Genomic DNA, 16,423 nt, shown 5'->3' with positions numbered 1-16,423 from the left:
AAAACCACCACCACCAAAATACCATTTTAAAACATTTTAACATCATTTGACATACAGAGTGATGAGAAATTGTGAACAGTTGGCTCAAGTCAGTGGCACGTCCCTCCCACAATGGCCAGCCTTACAAACATTGGTATTTGTACTAGAATTCTTGCACATAAACTCAAATTTAAACAAGGAGTTCAGGTTGTTTATGAGCATCCACCATTAGAAAAGTAATAGAAGACACTGAAAGTGCCAGACTAACTTATCATACCAGACTTGCTATAGATAAGTACTCTCAGAAGCCAAACAGGCCCTTGAAGTAGTCCCTAAAATCCTGCTTTGCTTTTTCAAGCCATAACAGCTCCACACACAACATTGCTATTATTCCCTATTATTAATAAACTGTATTTCCCTTTCCTCTTATCACCTGCTTACAAGAGAAACAACAACCACTCTAACACCATGACTCTGCGGTTACAAAAAGACACCTATTTTGCTTTCTAGATACAGGCCCAGAATTAGCTTCATCCTTCTCTCAAGCCTCCTCTTCTGCAGGCCCACCGCAGCACTAGGTGGGAAGCTCACACAAACAACGGTGCTGACATCCCTGCACCAGTGAACCAAGGAAGTGCTGAGGGCCACAGAACTGGGGAGCAGTATTTCTGGAATTTACTAGGGGTTTTATGCATGATATCAGAAACATGAGTTTATTGAAGATAAGGTCTTCATTAATAGGATGCAAGAAGACACATGCTAGTAATTTTTGCAAGTTTGTAGTAGTACAGAAGACAGAGAATAAAACTGCCTTTGCTTAAAATAAACCCAAAGGAAAAAAAAAAAAAAACAGTTCACGTATAAAACAGCAAATATTTTGACAGCCACTCAGCAGTACCTTACCTTTCCAGGAAAATTCTCTTTTCATCAAGTTCTGGTATGAGTCTCATCAACCAAAAGTCTGTTTAGAAATAAATAAATAAGAGAAAGAAAGGAAAACAAAAGGTTTCTTTTGAGCAAGCCTTTCTCTTTTGTAGCCTATCACAGGCTGTATGATCATTGCCACCAGCTGGTCACGGACTCCTGTTAACTCAGTCAATTGAAAAGCAATCTTCTCTTTTAAACCTTGGCAGAAGCCAGCCTTTTGTTTAAAGGGTTTCTTCTGGAACAGGAGGTCATGTAGATTTAACAAACCTGTTTGCTTGGAACAGGCAAATCCTATCACCTTGTAACTCATGTCTTTATATTAAAACACAGGTCAATAGAGGCATTAAGCAAGCTGCACAGACAAACTGAAGTTTGTATCTTGGTAAAGGATTATACAAGCTTTCAGAGTCTTCCAGACAACACATAAGTAGTTCATTGGCAGCCTCACAAAATCCTCATAGTGAAGCCATTACTCTGCCATTTTCCACAGATGTGAACCAGAATGACATCAGGATCTGCCCCAAACCGTCCTTCCTCACGCTGGGGTAGGCCAAAAGCACAGACTCCTTGGGGTGCTCCACCCCGTGTGGGAAATGAGATTAGTCCAGGTCAAGCAGTCAAGAGAGATGCTGACGTCCTGTCTGCATGAGTGAAGGCTGCTTTTGTAGGCACTTAGCTTTTTAGACAAAGATAAATGAACAATAGGTCCAAGAATGGACCGTATAAAAAAGACTGTCTCATTAAATAAATGATGGATAAGAACAAAAGTTATGAGTAAGAAGAGCAAAGTTACTGAAAGTCTTTCTAAAGCAAGACAAGCCTTACACTGTTGTTTTCCAAATTTTATTTGCAAGAGAAATACTTTAAATAAATAACCTGACAAACTTTAGAAATGTGGGCTGAATGTTTTTGTAACAAACACACGATGTAATCACAATAATTTTGGGCAAGATGTGTTGCTAAGTTTATATGTAACTGAAAAGCCTAGACATTGATTTCAATTATGTGATTGTTCATTTCACATTTTGTTCCTGCAGAAAGCATATCTTCTGCTACAGTTTTAAAGTAAGCAATTTAAATGGTTACCCTCTCACCTGTTCACACTCTCTAGCACCATTTCTTCTGAATTGACTTTGGGCTTTTATCAAGAGGCGAAGACAGCAGGAGTTGCAGGCTCCTGGCCGCTGATGATATTAGCAGCTGGTGCATTCAGCAGTTCCTTGCTCTGGTTTGGGTGTCAGTGATGTCATCAGCCGATGCTGGCGGAGCAGAGCTATGACCTATGATCTCAAGGGCTGAAAATGTAGTTTAATGCATCCATAAGAAACTAAGAACAAGCTCTGTCAGTATTTCTAGTGTCCTGCTACTACCAAAAGCCTAAAGAAACTGTCACTAACAAATTACGATTTAATCAGTCTTACCTTACAGCCTGTTGCAGGTCTTGACATAAGAAAATCCACCCTCCACCCCCAAAAAACTCCAGCCAGAGAAACTAAAAGTGGATGTTCATTCCTCAGCAATATTCACAATGAATATTAATCAGATGCCCAAAGCACTTTGTATTTTTTATTTTTTGTCATTATGTGCAGTTTTTTTTTTTTGTTTGTTTGTTTTTTTTCTGCTAACGTTGGGTTTAACTTTGAACATGCAGAGAGAACGTGTGTAGGCAAATGGCAGAACAATATATGAATGCTCTCCAGGGGTGCAAAGGGACACCGGGCATCCGCCTGCCACTCCACTCCCCTTCATGCCTCTGAAAATCTGTCCTAAACTTACTGTTACACAGGCAGAGCTGTGTCCCAGAGCCCAACTTTAAATTGGGTGCTATTCTTTACCAGAACAATAATCTGCTTAGGTACAAATGCGGGGTGTTATGCTTGCAGTCAGAGGAGAAATACCACAGGTCCGATGATTCTGTGACAAATAAAAACTACACATGCTTGTGACAGTACCATGCTGGGGCACCCATTATAACCTGTTTCTGTTAAGTACAAAGTATGCAGAGAGTGAGAAAGTCATTCCCCAGACAATCCAGAAATCTAATGGTTTCCCATGTCTGTTATACATGTTACTATGTAAATCCTTAGCTTAATGTGTTTTTAAGTCATTAGTGCTTAACATAAACCCTTGCTGGCTTATGCAGCAATGCGAGTTTAAACTCCTGCTAGTAACTTTCTATCCAGGCTTGAATTTCCTCATAACAAAGGAAGTTGCAATGGCACTGATACCTTTTTGCAGCTACCTTTACACGCCACTGCCCCAGTGAGAGCGTTTGGGCCACTGGCATGCTAGTAGAAGTCATCTCCACACCGGTTCCACCAGTCTGAAGGTCCAGTTGCTTGGTGTGGCAATGCCTGAGCCTCGGAGGATTGCTCGCTGGCTGTCACTCAATCCTGATAGCAGGAAGGAGAGGACCTGGCTGGCTGTGCAAAGCGAGCAGAGGAGGAGCAGATGGCTTGTGTCAGGTTGTTCAGGGCTTATGCTCAACTGATGCTGTACAGGCCTGACGTCTAGAGATACAGTCAGGTGCTCAACTGTTGTGTGGCGCGGAGAGCAGAGGACATGTAGATCCTCACCTACAGATTATTTCATTTTCACTCCAAGAAGCAGTGATCCATTACAATAAGCCAACTCACTTCACAAACTAGATTTGGTACCCGCGTAGAACATGGTACAGGCTCATTTGCGCTGCTTCACGATGGAGAGAGAAGGCCCAGGTAGCACTGCAGCCGGTCTCACTGCCTGCCTGTGTTCTCCACAGACACTGCAACATGTATGAGTTGATTCACAAACATACAGCAACTCTGTGTGTTCATATTGTCAATACAGATCTCTGCTCAAGGACTTCAGCTTCGTGCTGCTGGTCACAGGGTTGACTTTTCACAAGACTACAATGCCAGATTTGCTACCTTGCCTTGCAAGGCAGAAGCCAATCCTGCCCCCTTCTATTTTCTCTTTATAATAGAAAAAAAGTTTCTCCAAACACTACCCTGAGGACAAATTCTCTATTCTGCGTTAGTCTCCTCCTCCTATGTATTTGGTTTCCCATCCATCATCCACAAGGGGGTGAACTGCAGACGTGCTGCTAGTCACTGAATGTTCGCGCTGAAGTTTATCTTAGTACAAATGAACCATTTTTAGGTCCCAGTGAACTTACATGTCTGATCTGCTTAGCTTAGCAATAAAATAATGGCTGTGGTGGCTGCCAGCTCAGCAGCTTCACTTGGAGTGTAACAGGCATGCCGCCGTCTTTCAGGCTCAGGCACCATCTGCACTGCAGCGCCTGCCACTGGTATTTAGTTATCAATTCCCTCACTGCTTCATAAACCAGGAAAGAATCTGGCTCACTTTCTTACAACCGGGCTGTTCTTTTTTTACAGAAGTCTGGGAAACCAACTTTTGAAATGGGGATTTACAGACAAATTTGGGCTTTGTTGTGCTACCAGAGTTTCAGTCACCCTGTCAATCGAGCAAAACAACACACACATACTATTCTGAGGGCAATGAAAAGTTGAATTTTTGGTTAAGAACTAGAGATTTCTCAAGCACAGTCCCCCCACTATTCCGTGTGCTTTCAGAGTTCCTGTACTGCATTATCTTCAGGGCCATTCTTCAGGTGGGCAGGACTCAGTCTATTACTATCTGGCACTCAGCTGTTTTGCTGCTGTGCACCCCTTAGTGTATTGTCATGTAGGTAAGGAGAAGTTTTCCCTCAGGAGAAGCACAGAGGAGAGGTCATTATGCTCCAAAGCCTTTGCATTTCTGGGATACAAACATGTAAACAAGGCACTGGTCTCCTCCAGCTCCCCAACCACTCCCCCACTGAGGCCAGCCCCCTACACCACCCCCATTTGGGACTCCTCATGCCTCCAGATGATGAAATGCCTACCCAAGCTTCCTTTTCTCATCTGTGTCACACAATTGCCTGCCTCTGTTTTTGATCACAGAGTGGGATTCAAAACATCTGGTGCCATCCAACAATGTTTTAGTTTAATGTACCAGATTATATAGCTCGGCAAGCTGTACTTGTGGATAACCCGATCCCCTGCTGTACCCCTGGATCATCCTGTAGTCTAGCAGAAGGGATGATCTGGTCCCAGGGTGGCTCTGAGGTAACATGTCATGCTGTATTGTGGTTTGAAGGGAGCAGTGTTAGCTGTTATGGAGATCCTGAATTTTGAGCACGTTCTGGGTAGTGACAGTGAAGCCAGGCCTCTGTCTAGCCCTCTGTGGTGATATAAGCAGCTGCTGATGAATTTGGGTCTGTCTCTGTACCTACAGTTGCCTTAGCCATGTTCACACCTAGTTCATATACAGAGGCTCTACAGTGCTGTGACTTCATGGACACCGGGGTCTGCTTTCATGTTCTCTGACAGAGATGTTGAGAACTTCTGTTGCTCTGCTGAGCATTCGAGGCCTTGCTTCAGAAAACACAAGCCTTGTATTAATGCTCCCAATACTCTGCTAACCTGGCAAAAGTGACCCCAATGTCACTATTGACATTAGGTTCCTGAAAAACACTGCACAGGAAAAGTGTTTTCCTGCTGCTGGCCCTTTGAGTCTGCCCCTGGGTGTGCTGTTGGTTTAAGTGCTGGTCTTCAACAAATAGGTGGAGAAAGCTGGCAGCCTGGATCCATCACTGGAAGCAATGTGAAGACAGTTGGCCATGCAAATTGTTGCAACAAATACTTGCCACAGTTATTAACCATGTCATTATCTGCTTTGGTACATTATCACTGGACCTGCCCTCTGCTTCTCCTACCTGGTGAGGGCAGAGGAGGAGAACTAAACAAAATATTTTGATCTGCCCAGGAAATACACATTTGAAGTTGATGATCTTACAGGGGTGCTGACCAGCTGTTTGTTTGTTATTTCTTTGGAAATCATAGCCTTTTTTCCAATCAAACATTTTCTGTTGTAGGTTCACTACATTTCCCTAAGACCGGGGCACTGTTTTTCATTTGTATTCTCTGTTTCCTGGCCAAACATTGCATTGCAGCCAGAGAAAGCTTGCAAGAATGTAGCAGCATGTTGGGGTGGAAAATAAACATTCAAGGGATATCACAAGTATTTCCAAAACAAGCAACACACCCTGAGCGGGGTCAGCATTAGAGTTCAACTGAAGAGGAGCACAAACACATAATGGACTGAGACAGCACAAATATTTCCTGTGCAAAGCACTCTGTATCGTGGGACAGGGGAGTCTCTGCTTACAACATGACAAAGGGTGATGGACCATATTAAGATATGTTGCCTGCCATGTATCACTTCTGCCTGCATATATCAGCTGCAGCCATGTGCCCATTCAACCACTCTGCCCTTGCCTCGTAGGCCAAATATGCTTAATTAAGACACTAAAAACAAGCAGAAGCAGGTGCTTCTCACATGGATAATTACAGCTGTGCTGTCAGCAGAGCACACGTGTGTGGAGAATCGGATATTTTGAGAACAAAACACACACCACCACCACCCAGAGAGTTTCTACCTTTGCCATAAAAGGGCAAAATCCTTTCATGTGAAACTGCATAATTTTGGATGACCTATTGCCAGTTTCTCATCCAACACTTTGATATAGCGTAATACACCAGATCTTAACGAAGTGCTTATATACATTATGTAAGCTGTTAAAAGCCACATGGTTATTAGGGAGCACACATGCTAGGCTTATATAAAATATTTGCTAATACAGTTATGAGCCTGGCAGCATCAGGTTGGAACTTGGTGGTCTTTCGAGGTGTTTGTCAGTGCTGATTTACATTTTCCCCTGGGGATCAGCCATCCATCCATTTGCTGCTCCATAAATCAGGTTTCCAGAAATAAACTCACTTTCTCTAGGCTACGCAAGATCTGCTGCAGAGCAAGTGCATCTGCATGCATTGCTATCTCTAGGAGAAAAAAAAAAAAAAAAAAAAAAAAAACCTTTGATGTTCCTCCAAACTTCTTGGTTTGTGTTGCAAATGGAATCCAGGAATGCCAAAGGATTACAGAGAAGTAGAAAATTCATGAAATTCAGTTTGGGAGGAAATGCCGTGCTGTGTTTAAAAATGATTCTTCTGGGTGGAGAGCAGTCCAGGAGGGGAGTAGCCATGCTCCCTGCAGAGCAGCATTTGGGCTTCCAGGCCAGAGGACGGCAGCTGGGGCTCCTGGGAGGCACCAAGGCTTTGGCAGCATCTTCTTAATTATTAACCTGCAATTAAATTAACGTGTCATGCTCAGCTCCCCGGCCAGAAAACTCCTGGTCCAAAAAAAAAAAAACAAAAAAAAAAAAACGAGGCAAATATGAGAAACAGGGAGCGGATCCGGAGAGCGTCGCTATGCTGTTCAGAGGGGACGCGCACTTTCTTTTATCAGACCTGGTTCAAACACCCTGAAGAGGCTCGCTGCGCATTTTAAAGGTTTCCTTCCTCTGCTTCCAGCAGGCTGGACACGGGAAGGCTGCGGGGGCTGCCGGGCTGCAGCCCTTGCAACAGAGCAGGGGCAGCCGTAGGCGGTGGCTGCGCGCCTGGGAGCCACGCAGTGGCGCTGCCCGATCGGTTTCGGGAGAAAATGATCGCGTTTTAGGTTCCGGAAGAGTTATAGCGCAATTTTAATAATAATAATAATAGTAATAACAACAGCAATAATAAAACCTCCTGACATGTTCAGACTTGTGAGGCCCTGTAAAGCCACAGTGAAAGGTTTCTGTATTTATGGGCAAACAAGGTTTCTACCCTGATGTGTTAGAAGGAGGCGTTTGGTTTGCCTGAGCATATCAAATAGTGCTTGAAGATTTTGTGAAAGAACATCTGAGGTGTTCTGGGTAAATGCATCTTCCCTGCCACTACCAGTATTATCTTTGAAATAAAGGAAATTAAGAAGGTTCTGTCTCAGAGTTTTAACAGTGAAAAATTTTACATAAAATCAGGAGAAACAAACACATCAGCAACAATAAATTGCAAATAAGAATATGAGCAAAACCCACTATTCTGGATAGCGATGGTCTGCATAAATGAAAAGAAGTATTTGCAGTGTGTGGAATAGAGACTATTTTTTTTTTTTTTGGTTTTATTTTAAATAAGCCAAGATGTTTCATGAAAAAAGCATCAGAAATATACTCTGATGGCAACCTCAGATAAGCAAGGAATCCTCTCTAGTTATATTTTCAAGTGTCTCCCAGTGATCTGGTCATTTCTGAGGGCTTTTCAGGCAATTCTAAGCACGCAGATCACCCAGATTAAAGTTTTGTATCTGACCATAAAGGAAACTGAAATGAGGTGTTCAAGTTGTTACAAAAGCAACAACCACTTACCTGAACCCCCCAGACATGCTCTAAAGAAGTATTTACAGTTAACTTGGCTTAAGATTCTGCTACGTACAGCTGGATGCCAGCTCACCATTCCCAATGAAGACCTCCTATATATTCAGATAGATCTGTCACACTGTTATCACTAGAAGCATCTGCCCTATTTCTGAAAACTATACCAAAACCCAGTCATGAAAAGTAAAGCCAAGCCCTCATTCAAAACGAAAAGTAGTAAGTCCGCATATAATCATCATCAAAACCCTGTGTAGACAACATGCGCTGGGATGAAATGAGCACATCTGCTTTCTATCAACAGGCATCTTGGGCAACATCTTCACATTCAAAATGTTGCTAAAGCTGCAGCCCTGTACTGCGCAGATAAAAGGAATTTTATTGCACAGTAGTTAGAGCTTTGACTGTGCTATTATTGAACACAGCCCGGCCAACACAGACCTTACCTAGTTATAAGTCATAGGGTTGTTTATGTGCAGTCTGTTTATGTCACTGGCTATAAAAAAGAAGGCAAAAAGGGCCACATGAAATTATATCCCATTATAAGCTTCTTAGGAGACACAAGATAGGCTGAAAAGTGTATTGTTCCTCAGTTATGCTTCAGAGCCCCATGTAGATGGCAGATTTTGCACCGAGGAATGGGAGAGGGGCTGAAGAAAAGAGGAGATGAAGTACACAGCTCTACGCTTTTTTTGTTGCTTTCCAGGGATATAAACTGTCTTCTCTGGCTTGTGCTGGTGATCAGGCAGGGACCAGGTGGCCCTTGTATGTCTTAACCAAAAATATCACTTACAATAAACTTTATTCTTATTTTTCCCTTGAGTACTAGGGATGGGGAACAGAGCCGAGGCCCGTCTTTCAAATCAGCCACAGTAATACTACAGGGAAGTGGGAACACCAGCTTTTCTCCCAGACATATGAACCACCAAGCATCTTACAGTCCCTGTACAATTCTTAGACAGTGTTACTTCCTCCTTTCCACTCTTTATCTCAACTGACCACTGCATGAGTCTTATTTAGACCGAGGGTCTGGTAAGACTTCAAGGCAGTTTCCTGTCAAAAGTCAAGTAATGATAAAAACTAGTATTACTTTTCAACTGAATTTGGAACCATTACATAGAAATAGTTGTTTTACTATAAAAATATAGCCACAATACTAGCTTATTCTGCAAAGGAGCAAATTAGTGTTTTGGTATTTTTATTTCATCCTTTGATATTTGGAAATAGATGGCTGTGTGTACATTTTAACTTGACTGAATTATTGAGAACTGTTTTATTAGTTTATCTTCTGTAAGAGTCTTGCCTCCCTCATGACCTTACATTTCATATTGAGAGCTTACTGCAATTTGCAAGTAAACTGCCTTGAAGCATACAGGAAATACAACTCTGCTATAGCACACAATTTCATGTTAAAAAGAATGATAAACATTTAAGTTCAATGGCATCTAAATAACTATTCAGAATATTTACATAGAACTTCAGATGAAGTTCTTGTATGTTAAGTGAATATAGATCCAGCATCACAGTAAGAGTCCACCAATAAATGGCCTCACAAGTCTCACTTACTGTTTGCCCTATTTATATTACCCATACAAAAGAAACAGGGATCAAACTTCATCTTTTTTTACTCTCTGGTAAGCTGAGGTTTGTTTCTTTTTGTTGTTTTGTTTTTACTTTAATAAAGGAAGCTTATACAAGTTTGGAAGTATGGAAGTCATATGCAAATATTTAGTTCCCTGGTTGTCCTGAAGCCTTTTCTAAAAACAGCATCATATGCAGAATGTCAATATACCTCTAAAACAAGAATCACTTAAGTGCTGAGATACAAGAAGAGTTTGACTACTCTTTGAGATTCCTTAGAGCTTTTGAGTGAGTTGCACTCTTCCAGTGTGGCCCTTGTCCCTGTTATTGCTTTGGTTTATTCTCATCTCCTTTACTATCAGGCTACATAGAACAGAACCATAGAAAAGTTTGGGTTGGAAAAGACCTTAAAGAATATCTAGTTTCTCACGGCAGGCCCCAACAAAGCGTGGCTCCAACAGGGAAACTTCTTTGAGCCCCTCCATCATGAACATTTACACATCTAATATTTGCAATCTTTTCTGCTATAGACCTGTACGTCTAAAGTGGTCTTGTTATATTTCAGTAATATATTGGCCCCATCAATTTGCTGGCAAGCTTCCTGCTCCTGATGTACTTGAAAAAAGTTTTTATTATCACATTTTGCACCCTAGCTCCTCAGAATCTTTTTTGTTCAGCTTAATTATGGTTTCACATACGGCTTGCCAGAAGTATTATTCTCTTTTCTGTGTTCTTTATTTGAGTTTCCACTTACTGAAAAATATCTTTTAATTTCTCATCACCTCCTTGGCTTGTCTTTGGCTATATAGGCTTTCCTTCTCATCCTTAGTTCTTTTAGACTTTGGGAGTATTGGAACAGATTCCAAATACTCCCTCTGAAAGGAGATGAGAAGGGAGGGGAGGGGTGACATCTTGAAAGTTACATTCCGCCCCCTTTTTTTTTTGAATCACATTCGAAGCTGAAAAGCATGCCCACTCTACAGTAGAAGACTCAAGTTCAAAGTAACTCACCTCATCTTAGGTCCCCCCTAAATGAATTATAGATTTCCTGAATGAAAATAAGAGCATCTGAAAAGATTATGGAAAATAACTTTCATGTGGGGAACCCCAGAAGACAGAAGGATTTAGATTTGAAACTGTTTTTAAATATGCAAAATGTCTACCCTGGGGTCTAAAAGGTTTAATCAGATCTTACAAAGTGATGCAAGTTGAAAGATTTAAAGTGAGAATGTACCACAGTGCTTGGGAAAAAATACTGCAAAATTGACCAGGCAAGAAGCTCTGAAGTGAATAACTCTCAAAAAGTATGTGTATGGAGCTGGCAAAGACCATGCCCTTAAAACAGTGGCTGAAAGGGAATATGTGATTTAGTAAATCATTCAAGCAGTGAACTTTCATCTGTGGATCCCTGGTCTATACCTGACTTAAGGCATCAATTTTAGGTGTCTTGGGTATCTATTCTTCACTTATTTAATCTCCACACTTACGTGAATTGTGAACCCAGAGCACAACCAAAATCTCTTCTAGCTTAAAAAAAAAACTCAACTAACTGGAAGAGAAGGACAGCCATCCTGGTTCCAGACACAAGGGAAAGACAATTCACACTTAAAGATGTATAAATATTTGTGCAGGTGAAATGTTAAAGATTTAACTTTTCCAGCCAACAATGACCTTCCAAATCTGAGGAACCTGATCTGGAGTTCTCAAAATTACTGTACAAATTCCCACCAGCGAAGGTCGTGCAGGACTTAACATACATCTACTCTGCAGACTTTTCGTAGTACGCCATATGAGCTCAGGTTGATTCATATGGTGGCTGGACCTGTACTGTTAACTAAGCTACACAGTTTAAAGCTATCGTTGGTATCTGCATTGTTGTCCTATGACTACAGTGTAGACATCCCTATAACCTTATGGTGTTTGGCCTTTCATGGTGCAGTGGTGTTACATTTCTGATTCAAATAATGTTGTCTATTGAAACTTCACTGATGACAAGAAAAGGAAGCTGAAAGGACTAAGAAAGATAATATGAAGATGAAAGAGAACAGACATACAAGAAGAACTAGACAGCAAAAGGAGAAATACATTTTGGAGAGAAAAATATGAAAAGCAGTAGACATGTCAAAGGCAATTACATTGATTTAAATACTTCAGAAGCAGGACTTTTCTCATAAACTACATTAAATGGAGGAACACTGACAAGCACAGTTTGTTTCACTGCACTACACAAAGCACTTACTAATTAAAAATAAATAAATCAAACATTAGATTTCTGGGCACATCCTGGTCATGTTACCTGTGTAACTCAATTTTTAAAGATTTTTGGTGTCTCTAGTGATGAGTTCATATAGCATAAAGCATCACTGGATTAAAAAAAAAAAAAGAAAGAAAGAAAGAAAAAAAAAAAAAAGCTTTTAACTCACCATTGTTCTTCTCAAACAACTGCAGCATAAACATTCTTCATACGATTAGTTTAGCACATGAGTTAACAATATAATTCCATAATGGACTCATCAGGTTATGAAAGTTTCTACATCTGTCATTCTTGCAATCTAGTTATTATTGAAAAGAAAGAGATGCGCATGCATTATTGCAAAGCATTATTAACCACTATAACAACATATAAACATTAGATGGTAGTAGTTATTTAACTTTTTAAAGATCTTTCTCTTATTTTGTACATAGTCAAGTTTAATTTAAGAATACAGTTAACTGAGGCATTACTGGCTATGTCCAGGTAACTGTTTCAGTTCAGAAGCTCATTTGTGTCTGTCATCTAGAGTACTATAAGACAATGATATTTAGAGATTACAACATTGTAGATTATGAATTATTGTATGGACTGACTTTTTTTTTCCCTCTAAAGGACAAAGAATGTTTCTGAGATAGTACAATCTTTGTCTGCAGACTCACTGAATTTAGCCCTGCAACTCCAGGTGAAGGTCACCCTTAATAAATAATCCTTTTGAACACCCTCACCCCAGCTTCACTCCTGTTGAACATTTACACCAGGTAAAGTGTAGTTAAATCACAGAATCACCGAATTATTTAGGCTGGAAAAGACACTCAGCATCATCAAGTCCAACCATTAACTTGTTTGAGTCCCATCACTAAACCTTAGTGTGGCATCCACACATATTTCAAATACCTCCAGGAATGGCTTCCACCACTTCCCTAGGCTGCCCTGTAAATAACTGAGCTAAATAGAAAACACTGTTATGGAATGAAACTGTATGAATAGTTTCACCATGGTTATTTTTTCCCTGTGAGTAACCAACTTAAAATTTATTATTTATTCTAAAAATGTAGTCTTACTATTCTAGAAGAGAATAAAACAACAACTCCACTTCTTGACTATAGGCAAATTCTGCTTTCACAGCAAGCGAGAAATAACCTATAATGAACATACCTACAAATTCCAGTCACATTTTTTTTTTTATACAGAAACAAGTTGGTTAATGACCCAGAAGTGCAGTGTAGAAAAAAGACAAGGGATTTTCCACCAAGGACCTGGTTAGGGTTCATCAGAGATCCTAGAAGAAATTTCTTTCACAGAAATACAATTGTTTTTAAAACAAAATATGTATTTGCCATACCACTCGCAATGTTGCTGAAAAAAAATTGGAAATGTACAACTCTCTAGTTTAAATCTGGATTCCAAATATAATCTCTTTTTTATTTAAACTTTTGACTCAGGGTTGATTTCCTAGCTTTTGAATAGCAAACACGTGAGAATGGCAGCATTGCTATTGTTTTTATCTCCCATTCTCCATTCAAGGGTAACTAAAACCTAACTCTCTATATCTAATTTCTTGTCATTGCTATAAGCTCTGTGCATACACACGTACATGTACATGCACAGAATATCATAGCTTCAGCTGGCTCTTATGTACCCAAAATGCTTCAGAGGAACAATTGAAATTTCATTACCTTTAGAAGTATTTTTGACATAAAAAGATAAGGTTCCAGCCCTGTTGTTAAATTACAAAGCTAAAGTGAATCTCTACTTTATTTTGCTTGGAACTCAAAGGGCAAACTTCAGTACAGAAATCAACTGGATGGGAGATCATAATTTCAAAGCTCTTGAGCTTCTGGTTCACCAAGAATTTAGATGTGGCCCAGGCATGCAGACTATATCACACCACAGCAGCAGTGTCACAATGGTTGCAGCCTTGCAGCAATCCACATAACCAGCAAGACGATGGAGTAATCTAATGGGGAGCGTTGACTTGGTTCACTGGTTCATCCCCATCCTTGAAGAAGTAGGTGGTTTCTTCAGAGCACTGCTGGTGCCTCCCACCTGGCAAAGCTTCCCTGGAGCATTCTTCCCAGGTTTAGCTTTCTGGCTCTCAGTTCCTTGAAAATTTTCTACTTTCTTCTAACATCAAGAACGTTGGCTGCTCCACCATTAGATGTCTTCGATTTTCGTTTGATGCTGATTCGTATCACATAAAATCTCACATATCTGCAGGAATTCTGTTTGACATGAAAAGATGTTATGCTTGCAAAAAGCATCAGTTCCTTAAAAACAAAATAAAATGAAACAACAAATAAACAAATAAAAATGTTAAGACAGAACTATGTTCCCTAAAGCATTAAAGTTATGCACATCAGATTGCTACAGGCTCTCAGAAGACACTACAGAATGTGTGGGTCACAAGAAGACAAAACATTTTTATCACTTAATCTGGAAAGCTAAAGCAACTTCCCATTCTACATGGGGAAAAGAAGGAGGAGCCACTCTTAAAAAATAAAAGCTTTGTGCAGACGAGTAGGTGCTACAAAAAATAAAGCCATGATTTTTTATTTTTTTTTCTAGCTAAATAACATTGAAATACCACTTACAAAAACATGACATTTCAAATACTTCATGTAGTCCATCCAAAACATGGACCCAAATCTCACAGTCTTCATGAACTTTTTTTTTTTTTTTTTTTTTTTGAGTCTGCATTTCCACCTGTTTTGTTTAGGTACCATGTGGCAGGCAGAAGAGTGTAATAATGCAGGGAATACTGTAGTTGTGGCAGCTTAAATAAGAGCCATCACTGTGTAAACAGTTTGACAGTCATTTCAACTGCATTGCTTCTTGATGGGGATAGACATATGATCACCTGATTTCCATATGAGAACAGCATATATTTTAATAGCCACCTCATTTTTCTCCAGCAGGTTATGAATATTCAATAATGATATTTCCTACAACATTTCTTACCCTGGTCTTCTTTTCCCTCCAAATGAAATTAAAAAGAAAGTGGGGGAAAAGTCACAGCTGCTTACTCTACATTCCTATTTTCTAACTTTTTTTTTGTTGTTTTTCATAATACTACAATTGTCCAATAATCACATGAAATCCTATCTGTGCTTACCTTAAAAAACAAACAACATTGTTTTTTCCTGGGACACTTTGTCCTCATTACTTTTCAGAAGGTCCTAAAAACTGATAATAGCACTTCTGAGCCAAAACTGCCACTTTTCTTGTCAAAGATCAGCCCCTTACAAATTTAAAGAGAAAGAAGCTACTCAAAGACCCCTCATCTCATCTGTCTGGCCTAAAGGGTTCCAGGGTTGCAAGTAACATATTTCACAGCTTTTGTTCTGGTCTAAATGCTTTCTCTTAACGATTTCAACAAGACCCAGAAATAACCACTGCTGCTTGATTTGTCAGGTTAACCTCTTCTTACCTTATGGCTGTTTGACAGTATATAAAAGATGGTGATAATTTTCCTAGCCTGACACCACAAGAAGTGGCTTCTGTACAAAATTAATTTTTTTTTTTAAAAAAAAGGTTCCTTTCACAGTACTGTAATCAGAAAAAACAGTGATTGCAGAAGCACAGGAACTGAAGTCCATTTGATGCCCAGCTGTTGTCCCTTAAGATTTGTACTTAAGCAATGATGACAGTCCTGCTTTACCTCTGCTATGCCACCTGAATATATAAAGAGATTAGGCCTGTCAATATAGCACCCGCCAGGAACTACAAATATTTAGGGTCTGGAATTATTCCTACAAGTCAACGGGAATCGTAGTGACAATTTTAATGAAAGTTGGACTAGATTCAAGGACAGGGGAAGAAAAGGTTTTATTCCTATAAGTACCTTAGGCTGCAACTGTTTTGACCTCCACTATGTTTTATTTTTTCCAAGAGTTTAACAGGAACAAATATTTGTATAGGTGTTACACAATTGTGCTATGGGGAAATGTTGAATTACAAAATAAACTGCATTCCTGACAAATTGTAATTACTGCCCAGGAGAATGAATACAAAGAAACTGCTTCCTCTCAGTTGTGGGAACCAGGCGTCTGCTGTGCACCTGATCAGAAATATATATATATATATAAAATCCCCCAAAATAAAAAGAAAATTCCCACAACCAGAGAACTTGCACAGGTTCATATGAATATGTTTGGGATTTCAGAATCCTGTGCAGATGTCAACCAGAAGACTGGGATAAGAGGGATCAGTGTCTGGTAATTATGGTTACATGAGCTGACAGAAAGGAAATATGAGATTAGAAACTCTCTCCAAATCTAGAGGCCAGACGCACACCTTCTGTTTACCAGAAGTAATCTCATCCTCTTCCATGATATGACTCCAGATACACATGCAGAGGGCAGGATTTGGCCTCTTCTCTTCACTTTTTT

At 40.0% G+C, this 16,423-nt stretch overlaps 1 long non-coding RNA gene across 2 annotated transcripts; it reads right to left on the bottom strand.

Moving 5' to 3' along the window:
* Nucleotides 1-1,735: 1,735 nt before the first annotated feature.
* Nucleotides 1,736-13,836, bottom strand: LOC118160465. Of its 2 annotated transcripts, none has more exons than XR_004747516.1 (3): nt 12,205-13,836; nt 2,742-2,820; nt 1,736-2,193 (listed from the first exon to the last, which is right to left on the bottom strand). It is a non-coding gene; the product is annotated as an uncharacterized LOC118160465 (long non-coding RNA). The 2 variants fall into 2 exon arrangements; XR_004747517.1 differs by lacking the exon at nt 12,205-13,836 and adding an exon at nt 3,135-7,024.
* Nucleotides 13,837-16,423: the final 2,587 nt, after the last annotated feature.

Source organism: Oxyura jamaicensis, chromosome 1, assembly GCF_011077185.1.
Source record: "Oxyura jamaicensis isolate SHBP4307 breed ruddy duck chromosome 1, BPBGC_Ojam_1.0, whole genome shotgun sequence".
NCBI classification, from domain to species: domain Eukaryota; kingdom Metazoa; phylum Chordata; class Aves; order Anseriformes; family Anatidae; genus Oxyura; species Oxyura jamaicensis.
Note: the sequence above shows the minus strand (reverse complement) of the source record. Positions and strands in the feature narration are given on the sequence as shown.